Raw genomic sequence first — 13,819 nt, forward strand, 5'->3', positions numbered from 1 at the left:
CACTTCACATTGATGGTGCGCTCCACCGGCTGTATTTTGTTGTCAATAACTATTTTTGCAATAATCCATTTTTGTTTTTTGTTGAATTCATAATTGATTTATCGTTTTTTTTTCAGCACGTGTGACTGACATACGCACACGCACACATACATATGTGCAGGTCTTCAAGCACCGTCATGCCAGCAGCTTGATTGCCTGCATGTCATTGCCTCTACTCATTCCTGCTGGCTGCATGGTTGCCACCTTCAACACTCCGTCGTCTACATAGTGACTGTTGACGTTGCCGTGCCATTTTCGCCAACTCATATCGCATGCAATTCATATCGCTGACTGATTGACAAATAACGAAAGTTTTAATGGAGTAGCAAAAATTTTTCAATGAATTTGTTTGACTTTTTGTCTTACCTTCTACATACTCCGCCTGCCAATTTTTGTTTTGCTGCTGAAAAATATTTACTTTTGCAACATTCTAACGCCTGTGTATTGCAATTTGAAGTAAGAAGAGAATATATGCAAGTCGAATAGTACTCATTGTTTGTTGATTTATCGACAGAGAGAAAGAATCCCGTAGTCAAATTTAGTAATTGTATACTACCTCACAACTAGTTCGGTAAGTACGGTACTGATAAAGTAATTATCCATAACAAATTTCAAATACTTCCAGAGATTTTTTGTATCTCTCTCCATTCAGAGATACGCATTATGAAATCTTCAGTACGTATGGGAGACACCACTCCAATAACTAAAATTTTTCTAAATGAGTATTGGATAGATTTTATATACATAACTCCATATCAAGTTCCGTTAGTCTACCACAATAACCTCCGGGGATATGCAGTAAAAAAATGCAGTTTATATGGGAGGTGCCACGTCCAATTTTCTAACGACCCAAATTTTCTTCCATGTGTATTGAATTAATTTTGTATATCCAAGTCCTATTACTCTACCATAAACACCTCTAGAGATATAAAAATAGAAAATTTTCACAGGAGCTGCCACGCCCCCTTCTTCATGAGTATTGAATTGAGTTCTCGCAGCTCCATACAAAGCTCCAGTATTGTACTACAAATACTTCAATAGATAAGCAGTATGAAAAAGTCAACTTGTATGGGCGGTGCCACCCCCACTTCTCCAATAACTCTCATTTTTCTTCATAAGTAAGAAACTGATTTCACATACCTATCTCCATAACAAGCTTCAGTACTCTACCACAAATATTTGAAAAGATATTTAAGCGGAAAGAAATTTCCAATTTGTATCAGAGGGTCCCGCCACCTGGATTTATCGAAACTATTTTCAGTTTACGAGCATCTTTGGGAAATTTCGCACACTTAAATTTGGTTCCGATCGGGAAAACAGCTAAGAAAGTAGCCTATTTTTCAATCAAAGACATGAACTGTCTGCGTGCAAAGTTTGATTATTAAACAGGTGGCAACCCTCTTCAAAAATATTTTCGAAATTAAGCTCACTTAAACCTTTTTAAAAATGTATTTGATTGAACTTATTAATTTAATTTAACTTTTTAATAAGTCGTTACTCTTTAAAACAAGGGTAGCCTATATTTCAAACTAGGTCACAAGCAAGCCGTATGCATAATTCCATGTACATAAGCCTGGTAATTTTTGCGTAATTGAGCCACAAACATTCAAATCTAAAAACTCGCAGTATAAAATTAGTTATAGTAAGTAGGATATATGCATGTACCAGTTTACAAAAAAAAATAATAATAATTTATATTCACCAAAAGTAAAAGGTAAGTTACTGGGTATAAATTACTGCCAAATTTACACCCACGGTCACTCCATCTACTTGAATATGTACATATACATACACATATTTACTTTCTTGTAGTATACATTAAGGCATTGAGGCACTCAAACACAAGTCCTCATGTGTGTGTGTGTGTGTGCGTGTGTGACGTTTTAAATAATTCATCAAAGGTTGTCAGCTGCGCAGCATTTTGCTTTCGAAATAAGTCAAAAACGCCACAACCTCGCTGGCTGCTTTGCTCTTATCGCTTTTCTTACTTATTATTCTTTCCGCACTCACTTGCTTACCACCGTTAATATTTTCCGGAAAAATCGTTAAAACCGGCAAAACAATATACCTACCAACTTGACATAGTTACACTCAGAAATGCTCGACCTTTTACGCACAGACATTTTTGTATGTGGAATGTACATACTTATATATGTAGATATATAGTATATATACTTGTTGGTATGCTATCCCTTTTCATTGCACTTTACGCCTGACTTTGAGTTACTTTTGATGAAAAAATAAAATAAATAAATAAATAAAAGCGCTTTCCAGAGAATTTATGAATTTTGTTCGTCCAAATCTTTATCTATTTACGAATTTAACTTGCTGTTATATTAAAATAAAGACTATTGGCAAACACTAAACAACTGATTTCGAGTTTAACTAACTTCTTAAGGGAGGCTACTCGAAGTTTGGTCCTCAAATTATAATCCTAATGTTCCCTACTACTTAATTTATACGAAAATCCTATAATTATATTTGGTTTTTAAATAATTGGTTCCAAGTCTCATAAAGTTAAATAAATCCGTTGTGTGTAGAGCAGGTCTTCTCAAACTTCGTCCTGAATGTGAGAAAAATGTATAACGTGGTGACGGACTTTGTTCACCTGGCATCAATCCCACCAATATTGTCAGACGGGAATTCAAGTGAAATAATACTCTCATAACTAAATGTAACGTAAATTTTATGGTTGCAAGAGAAACAAGGGACACTTCTACCTAGAAGATCCTTTGTATCCCTATGACAGTAACTAACCAAGATGGCGCAAAATGTTATCATCCCCCCTAACAAAAGCCAAACGTTTCTTTGTAAAGAACTTCCTAACCTTAAGGATATCGGCTGTGGAAGCACTGAAATATTTCGGGTTCAATTAGTCTGCACAATCACTCATTATGTTCTTCGACGTCTCCTCGTCTTCAGGACAAATATGGCAATCTGTTTCCGTGAGAAGACCAATACGGTGCATGTGAGAGCTCTTCTGATTGTAGCCCGTTTGGTAGCTATTTAACAACTTGATATTGGCCCTGTTCAAGAGATTTTTCTCTTTCTTAGCAAAAGGATAACCACAAAGTACTGCGTTCTGAGTTCAACCACGCTCCAATTATGAGCCTAGAAGAGGACCAACCGAGTTAACAAAATGGTTCTGGCTCCACATTTACAGACGAAGAGCCTTCCCTTGCCAATCCGTTGGCGGCATTAATAGCTACGATCCCGCAGTATCCTTGTATCCAGTATAGTATTTAATATCTTGTTCCTTGCTGTAAGAATTGGATTGTGTGAAAGCATTCGTTGGTGCGCCTGGAGGAGTCCAATTGGAATTATGGCTGTCTGGCTATCTGAATATACATGTTTAACTAGAAATACGCCTTTTAAACACTTCAGTGTGGCACGATTGAGATCTGCCTGAAAGGCTGTGGACCCAGTAACCATTGCAATTGAAAGTTTGGTATCAGATCCAACGACACCCGCTTCTACTCTGCCCGCCATCTTTGACCGTTTTAAAAATATCTCTTGACAACAGGTGCAAGCAGAGTCTCCGCACACAGAAATCAGGATCTACCAATCCCTTATCATACCCACCCTTCTCTATGTCGCAAAAACATTGATGACGTTTAAAACGTACGATATAGCATTGGAAATTTTCAGGAAATCCATGGCCGTAAGGGTTCTTCTAACGCCGAGGCCCCGCAAGGAGCGGCAAAGCGTCGAGTGGATGAGCGGCTGAGCGGCTTAGAACTAAAACATATACTATTGAAGTGGCCACGCAATGAGAGGCTGAGCGGCGCCCTAAGTATGTTGTAAAAGGCATAGTGATTGAATGTTGCGATGGCCCAGACATATTGTACGCATTAATGATGTTTCTCCTGTTAAAAATCTCTAAGTGCAGCCCATACATATGTACAATTAAGGCAAGGATGCTCACGGACAGAATAGAACGGCCGAGTGCGTAAATACTTGTACATGTTTGGGACGAATAACTTTCGTAACTTTGTAAAGGAGGTAGGAAATTTGGGATTTTTTTTTCTTCACTCCGAACCGACAGACTGTTTTAGTGATACTCATTTAAGGAAGTAAATATGTATATATGAAAGACATCTGCACCGATTTATAGGTGAACCATCCACTTAGCTAAAATGTTAACTAAGAAAAATTTACTATTTCCGTGCTCTATTTGCCATGACATGTCGCAAATTCGAAAGATTCTTCTATTTTTTTTTTTTTGATTTCGTTAAGAAGAAGCTATTTTAAATTAACCTTCAACCAACTTTTCTTTGCAAACACTTTTCAACGTAGCGACAGCTTTACTGTAGTAGCGTAACGGTTGTTTCAGTGACAGTTGGACGTTGCAAACTGACAGATAAATTGCTGCATTCAGTCTCAGTTGCACTGCAATCAGTGGCACGCACTTTGGGTAAACTACTCACCTCGCATGCAGTGATGCCAGACATTCTCTGTTAAATATCCCACGGAAATGGGGAAAAAATCCCTAAATTACCCACATCTTGAAAATTTATCCCACAAAATTCCCAACGAATTTAAACATATACATGTTTCAGTAGTAAAGAAGTAAAATTCATATAAAATAATAATAATAGTTTGGCGCTTACACATATATGCTTTTCCTCCAATTTGTGGCCGAGGGCCGACCGCTGTTAAGAAAAAACCCCTTTTTCTGCTTTTTTTTTCACTCATTCATTTTTTCCCTTTCATTTTTTTGCTCACTCACTAAGGGCCTAAAAGAATTTTTTGGTGACTTTAAAATTGAAGCACATTCATGTGCTATTTAACATTTCATCAGATAATTTGTTCCGCTTTTTACATGAAACACCAGTTACAACTGAAAAGATTCTTTCCTACTCAGCGCTTGAATTGGTTAACGTAAGAAAATTTTCGAAATTGTCCTTATACTTTTTAACAATTATATACCATTTCACTCCACATCACATCTTCAGAACGATTAATTACGTAAGAATGTCGAATATTCTTGAATTTTGATCAATTATGCAACAATAACTGCGTCAAAAGAAAATCCCTTATTTATATGAAGTGTCCCTTTTTTCCCTTCTAATAATTTTTGATGCAAAATATCCCTCAAATAGGGAAATTACCCACAATCTGGCATCACTGCTCGCATGCGATGCGTTGCAGGTTGCACTTAAATTGCGCCATATAAGTTATTGTTCTCTTCCACATTGTTCTCGTTCACACTCACTAAAAATGAAAAACGTTTTATATTCGCACAATTTAATTTCGGAGGCTTGCTTTTCACTATCCTCTCCTGCTTGGTTTTTACTTCCTTTTTTTCGGCTGTTTATGCTTTCACCTTGGTCATTGTTCTACTCTGACTGATATATGTATTTTTATATTTTATTTCATCCATCTTCGTATTTCATAAAAAATTCGTCAGCCTTACGGAAAATACCTCTGGTTGTCCTTCCTATTGGTAACCAACAACTCACACTCACGTCAAGGACAGGTAAAACATTAATGTTTTCATTTTCATTCTCCTGCAGTTGCCGGTTTGTTGTTGTAGAAACCGTCCATGGCTTAGTGATGGGCTGATGTGTGCTCAAGTTCCAATGTGGTATTCAGCGTCCGGACTTTGCTCCGATCGGAGTAGATTTACTACGATTTCTTTTTTAAATTTACTCCGCTTTACTTACAATGTTTTTTTTGTACATTTTCCATTCACATCAAGAATTTATTAAAAATAATATGGTATCTTTTAATTTTTTTTAGTAACTTCTGTGGTTTCCTACAGCAAGGTGTAACAGAAGTTGTCGCTTTTACTCCTTAACATTTCTTGCGGAATCACTTTTTATTTCCCAAAGCAGGGGATTGATGAAGGACCACAAAATTTTTTTGGAAAGGTGTATGTTTAACAACTTGGCTGACGTTAGCTATTTAACCGCACAGTAGTGTTGCTGCCGAAAGAAAATTTTCAGAGATGAATCACATGAAAAATAAATACAGGAACAGGCTTAATGACGAAACAGTTGACAGTTAAATCAAAGGTCAGATTATTTGCTTCTTTCTAAAAAAAAATTATAAATTTATTGATGGAAAATTTTGCTACTATTTACTATTTAGAGATTAAGCTGATTTACAAGCACTCCGCTCCAATACTATAGATACTATTTAATAAAAAATGTTAATCTGCTACGAACATTTCGTTTTTGCTCCGATTTTTCGAGTCATTTACTCCTGAATCGAGTTACAGTAGTCCGAACGCTGGTAGTATCCATTCTGCTGCTACTGCGAAGTAAGTGCAAGTAAAAGGACGAATTCTCATAAATGACTTCGTGATCACTCGCCTGCTTCGTGGAAATTTTAACTCCCTTTTTTTAAAAATCCCCTATATTTATTTTGATTGGTGTAACTTTAAATGGAATTCGTAGAGCCAAATTTCAGTTGAAAATATGCCATGTGCCAGTTTTTTATGACAGTTAATTGTTATGTAATACTGTGAGGCTTCTCGCTGTGAAGGAAAAGACAGATTTTCGCGTCTCAAGGACTTTTGGGATCGCCGCCGTCTTTTAATGAAAGACCCCTCAGACTTTCTCCAATTCAATGAAACTAAAAATTTTAAATTTGTAAAAAATCAAAATTTATAATTAAAATCGCTGCAGAAAACACATTCAACGGTGTAAACAAAACCGAAAAATATCAAAAACTCTACGAAAACTTTTTTTCTGAAAATCGATTACAAATACAACGATGGCTGGATTAGGTGATCTGCAGTCGTTGGTTCATGGGTTTCTTCAGCTATTTAAATGGAAAATGATTTCTTATTTTCTGTCAATTTACATATAAAATTCAAAAAATTAAAATCATCTTTTACTTAAATTACTTCCGTGAAATTGATTGTTAATATTTACATGTATAGTAAACTGACTTCAGAGACCTCTGGTGTGCTGGTTTTAATATGCGGAAGACAAACGAATATTTAAAAAATTCTGTGTGATATCTGAGTTTAAATTAATCTCCTGAGAAAGGCTGCCAAATGAGAATAGCGATGAACTCAAAGCCGCATACTCGAGATACTTCTTTAAGTACTTACGCGCCTTACACCTGCTTGTTGAAACTGTTGATTATTATAATAATTTCAACTAAATATTTGTAGTTGAAGTCGCATTCGTTAAGAGTTTTTCTTCAAGTTACCAGAAAGAATAGTTGGTAGTTGTATCGTAAATAAGCTTGCCTGTTTTATCTGACTGCGTGTTCTCCATTTGAAGTTTTCGTTACAATCTGTTATTTTTATCTACATACGGATTAGCAGCAGTTAATTCCTGAGTTGATCCAGATCAACGCTGCCGTTTGTTTATGCTTTTATATACCCACGCTTCTTCATTGGCGCTAGCCACCACGCCTACCTGAATTGTTCTTCCAATGAGTACCTCAAATATAAGGCAAATGTAAATATTTTAAAATTTTACTTTAATATACCAGTAAATTTATGTGAAAGGTACTACGGACAAGCAAAAATATTTTCTTGTTCTATGGAAGTAAACCCCTTCAAAAGTAAAAATAAAAGTAAAACTGGGTCGCAGAAGTGCAGTAATAAAATATTACTTATTTCAAAAGAGTTGCCGACTGTTGAAAAATTAAACTCAAACTATTTACTAAGTTAAACGAATCATTAAAAGATGGGCGTAAATCGAAATATTTTTGAAAAGGCATAATTTCTAAACAACATGTAGAATAGTTGGTACCATTTTGAAAAGTCAAATGCATCTTGGATGTTATTCAAAGAGGTTTAAGAAGGTGTCAGTTTGGAAATATTTCCAATAGGATTGCCACCTATTTTATAAGTCAAATTTAGTTACATTTTACACAAATTTCATGAAATATTAAAATCCAGCAGTTTAAATATTTGTGTGAAAATTATTTAATAAGTTAAATTAATCACTAAAATGTAGGTAGCAATCGAAATGGATTTGTGAAGGTTTTATTTCTAAACTAAATTTAAGTGGATTTCCAAAACGTCAAACTCAACTTAGATCATCAGTTAAATGCAATATGTATCACAATGTCTGACGGAAGAGATTTAGGAAGGTTCTAGTTCGAAAATATTTTTGAATAGCGTTGTTATCTGTTTGAAAAGTTGATTTTTTTTAAATTATACACAATTTATGAAATGTTAAAGTGAAAAACGAAAGAGTTTCAAGAAAACTTTAATTTGAAAATAGTTTTCATTAGGGTTGCAACCTATTCGATATTCATATAGTATATCTAACTGTGTATAAAAAAAATGTTTCAATGCAGAATGCTTTTATAAATCGACTAAAAAGTAGAAAAAAAGCAAAAGCTTAATTATATGTAAATATACCTTTTTGTGTTGCTTCTTCTTTCGAATAAACAAACCGCTTCCAATTTGCGAAAAGAAAATTAATTAATTTTTCTCCATGAATTCGATTTCCGAACAGAAATTATCAAATTGCTTTATTCCACATCAGCTGGCAGTGTGAAAACTCCTTCTAATCGAAATTAATGATTTTGTTTGAGTTGCCTAATTCTATTATTTATTTTTCACCACCACAAAAACTCGACTTCCTTTTGCCTATTGCCTATAAATCAAATGCATTGCAACGATAATTACGCTTCCATTTGTTATTGTTTGGCTTAAGTTAAAATGTAAATTACCAGAGAAATAGCTGCTCGTCATTAATTTTATGTTCACTCGCCGCATTTCAAATAAATTTAATGGCCACGCCCTACTTATTCCATTACGCGCTCTAGGTGTGAGTGGGGTCAAAAAAAAAATAAAAATAAACAAAATCCTCCTAGTAGTACAGTTCATCGTTATGCCTTTTGCTCTGTTGTTGTTATTTTGTTGCTTTTGCCTAAAAGCGCGCTTCAGCGAAATTAACGAGCACAACGTTGTAAATTTTCATTGGGCATCATCAGCAACATCAGATAGCAATCCGCGAGGCATTGTTAAAAATCACCTCGCAGTCATTTGGTGAAGGCAAAGAAGTGAGACTTTTTTTTTGTTTTTGTGTGTGGCAAGCAATGCCTATTGCTGGCGCGCAGGTGCATATCCGCTCGTAAATCGCCACACTAAAAAGCGATACATCTCCAAACGAGGACGCGAGCCCACACACACAATGGCGCTGACGTGTTTAATATACTACACATCTGTAGAGGACTTCATACACACGAACATACATAAATACATACATATACAAACCACTATAGACATGGAAGTGGCACTTCAACAAGCCATAAGATGCATTAGTATTCAATTTAAATTAATTTAGCATTTTTGCCATTAAGCGCCATGAATACTGAGCAGTGTTAAACAGCGCTGAACAAGGCAGAATTCATGTCCTAACGTAAGGCGCAAAATCCACCTGCTAGATGTGAACTCAAGTTGGTGTTCGCTTAACCTCGTAACCCGCCACTACAGGCACCGACGCCGCCGCCGCCGCCGCCATCACCATCGCCATCCGCAACCTCACAGCAGAGCTCGTGAGCACCCGCGGCCATTTTTCTTCGGTCGTTTTTAGTGGCCGCCTGAAATGGCCATTCCGCAGAAATGAATGGGCAAATTGGCAGATAGATGGTTAGGCCGCCTTTCGTGCGCCGACTGAGTGCACTGGAATGAAGCACGTGTCGAGCTGCAATTTTTTTTCGCAGCATTTTGTAAACTCTTTGTACTGTGTAACACAAAAGTATGCAGTGTAGTGGTCTTCTTTTGAAAAGTAAAGGCGCCCATTGAATAGAATTTTAACAAATTAATTGTTTGTAATAAATCGTGTTGAGTTTAAAAAATTGTTGTGAGTTATAGGCTGAAAGAAGTGTGGGTGAGAGTAACGAATTACAACAACAGTCATGTTAAGCATACCAAAAAAATCGGCAAGTATTGTTTTTTTTTTTTTTGGCTTTGGTGGAGGTATGCGGAAGTGCAGGTAATTTAATTGCAAGTCCGTAACCGGAAGTCAGTGGCATGAAGCAGTGTTCAATGCATACTGATTTAGAAAACGATTAAATTTAAAGATCATTCACATTACTTCAAAAACTTTCATCGTGAGTTTGATTATTTTTTAATTCAAATTCAAACCTTGTAAAGTCACATAAATTACTTTAGTGAAATGCGACAGATGTACGTAATTTGTACAAACGTCTACACAAGGATAAATGGGGAACCCTTTAATTTTAAACGTTAATCCCTGCTTGATTTGAGCACAAACCTGAGTTTCTCTTCAGGTTTTTTGTAACTTTATTTGTACATAAATATATATTTTGCTTAGATCTGGCGTCTGAAAGCGTGTCTCATTAAAGATTCAAAATTTTTTATTTCCAATTCGAGTGGGAAATATTGGAAAATTTCATCGGGAGGCAAAGTTCAAAAATATGAAACAAAGTAATTAGCATTACTGAACCTTACTTAACAAACAAAATGCAGTTATGAAAAACTGTCTCGCTTCTCTTTGTTGTGCCTCTAATATCGTGCATGGAAATACTTAATTGATACTGAATAATCCTTTTCCGGTTTTAGCTCATTTAACGCTCTGCAGAGGAGCTCAGGATGCAGAACTCAAAATTGCATAAATAAATTTTAGCATAATTTTTTTTTGATTCCATTCTTCTAATTGCGAAAGCAATAACTTCATGTGTTTGTTTGCAAATACATACGCACATACAAACTCTACTCGTCTGTTCCGTTGATGTTATTAGTTCGAAGCAAATTGAGTTTTCAAATTAAAAAATTCCAACTTGGTAATTCACAAGTAGCAGTTCAATACAATACCGGTTAACCCGTTTAAGGTTGCTAACAATCGGCGCTAAGGGGCGGCGTTACTCCGTACAAATTACCAAGCAACAATACACATACCGCCTTACACACACACAGCCAATACTATGAACTGGAATTAAAGATCAAATTCCACTCAAGGCACTTGTACCGTTACCAGGCTCATAACAGTACGGCACCGGCTCCCGTTGGGCATGGCTGAGTGAGTGGCTGGTGGTGGGGAAGCATTCATGCATGTGTGTGTGCTTGCTAGTATGGCAAATCGGCGCTCAGCTTACGCTTGTGCGCCTGCCAACAAACAAATACATAAGCAAACAAAGAGAATCACAATCAAAGCTGCCGAGCACATATACACACATCTAGCGGCTGCATAGCAAAGCTGCTGGAATTAATTACGTTGCATGGAAATGTAGCAATCATAAATTCAATTGCTGTTGGTTTTCAGATGCAAAAGCTAGGCCAAATCTCTCGAATATATATGTATGTATACATAAGTCCATACAAAACAGACGCTTTAGTAGATTCATATGTTCATATGGATGTACATATGTATGTATGTATGTGGTGTGTATGTAGTATGAGTGTAAGACGAAAGTAAAATCAATTCTGAGTATGGCTCTCAAGTCTTAGTTTGACACAGAAGGAAATTTCCATGGCATTATTATACCAAACCCATTAAATACCTGATGATACCGATTAAAGTTACTCATACGCCGTGGAGTGCGATGATAAGGATTTGTTTGCTTTAATTATTTGTTCGTTATAAATGTGCATACACTTTTTTTTATGTACATTGAACCAAATAAAAATTGGGAGGCGGCATTTTTGCAAGTTTTGGCTCTTCAGACTTAGTGCAAAAATTTTGAAAATTCTCACTTTTAATCAGTCCCTTGGATATTCAGTTTTTTAGCAATTTTGAAATAGTATCAATATTCAGAATGGCTCCAAAAATGGTGGTTGGCCAACGTCGTGATCTTCTGACAACGCAATATGCAACACATTTTTGACCAAGTGCACACACACCACCGTCGGTAGATTTACAAAACTCAACAATTTCAGAATTCTAAGTATTTGGATCTACATATGCTGAATGATGCATCGATGAAACCAAGACAACAGATTTACTTCTCTTTGGCACAAATGAAATGAAATTTTGTGGTCTATCTGGCAGAAACTCCTTATTTTTCGCATGGTTCCACCATAAGTCAACCCTTTGCCTTTTAAAGTAGCAACTGGCTCGATTGGCGAAAACCATTTATATTTCTATTATTGCAGAATAGAGGCTCCGCTAACCTTAAGACCATCCGGGAAGGTACTGAATAAGAATTGTGATCTCTTGTCTGCTCTTTTCCTTGATATATAAAAGCGGCTTATAAATAATGGGTTCCTTGCATTACAAATAAACATAATTTGAGGACATATCACGTGGATTTTGATTTCATTTATATCCGAAAGAGGAGACGGCCTCTAAAAGGCACTAAAATATTCACAATAAGTTTGTCAAATATATAAGACAGAAGAGCTAGTCGGTCAGTTTCTCTTCTTGCGGCACGAGTTAATATGTAATAAAATCTAAGAGCAGTTAGCAAAAATGAAAACCAGTCCATACTCAATACAGCTCTAGAAGTTAAGGCTTTAAAACTTCCACCAGAGGGCGCAACTGTGAAAAAATTCAAAATTTTTAAACGGAAAGTTAGAACTAAAATAAAAATTGAAAATTATTAATATCGGTTTGTTCCTAGAGTCCAAAAGTGCCAATTTAGAGTCGAATATCAAAGAAGAATTTCATGAAGCGTACTGCAATGATACTGTCAATTTTAATCACTCAAAATGTGCATACGTCTATTTTCATTATTCATGCGACAAGAAGCAGAATAAGACAGCGAAAGAGAATTTAAGCTGAAGCGTTATATAACGCATATATGCATACGTATATACGTAAGTTGCCTACTGATATGCATTCCTTCGTTATTTCTTTGCAGCGTTTCTTTTTTTTTTTAATCTTTTTCATTGTCTGATTGCCGACGAAAGGATTTTGAATGAGAATTGTCGCTACTTTGTTTGGCGTTGACAAGCGGTTCGCTTCACTCAAGTGTGCACATCTATGTACATGCATACATACATTTGTAGATATGCATTTTCACCATAAATTTGGAGGAGCAAATTTTCATGACAAAGCTCAAGTGTCTTCATTTGTCAAGCGTACACAATTTTTCACAAGCGCAATTTTTTTTCGTTGCTATTTCTTTATTATTATTTTTTTTGTTTTTTGTGTGCTGTCAGGCGTTCTACCAAATTTACGACATGTAAATTGGAAACTTCACACGAATAGATTTGCATGTAAGAGTTACTTTGCCTTTCTGCAAAAACAAGAGCCAATCGGCAACCGAAGAGTGCTGGAAATAATTCCTATTGTTGCATAAAATTAATGATCTACTTGCGAGTCGGTCGCACATTCATGCAGCTAGCAATGTTTACAAGTATGCGAACTAAATTTGTAAAGAAATTGATATCATTTGCGTTTTGTGCTTTTGGAAAGCACCAAAGTGGCTCATTTCGGGTGAACCTATACTCCAACTTAAATATCAATTTCGCTTTTTGCCTCCTTATTTTGGGTCTGCTTTCTCTTTTATGTTTATGGACTTTGCGATGCGTAAATTGTATTCAATTTTTATTGTTATTTATTAACTAAATAAAGGTGTGTCGTGCATCGATTTTGCACCACCTACGCTGGCAGTTAGTAATCACCTGCAATGACACGCAAAGGCAATGCTTTGAATACCAAATCAGTTGACAAAACCAATTCGAAAGGCAGCCATCGCTCTGCGCAAGGTGTGAATTTATTGACTCGTAAGAGATCGTAAAAGTTTCTACCCTTTTGGGGATAAGTCTGCTAACACTTAAAGGGTCTCTAATATGCACATTTGTGTAGGCGCAAACACATACATATATATATATATATATATATACATATGTGGATGTAGGTGCTGGCTATATATAGCTCTTATCGCACCAAACTGT

The sequence above is a fragment of the Rhagoletis pomonella genome, unplaced genomic scaffold (genome assembly GCF_013731165.1).
Source record: "Rhagoletis pomonella isolate Grant_MI unplaced genomic scaffold, Rhpom_1.0 Rhpom_scaffold_00001, whole genome shotgun sequence".
NCBI lineage: Eukaryota > Metazoa > Arthropoda > Insecta > Diptera > Tephritidae > Rhagoletis > Rhagoletis pomonella.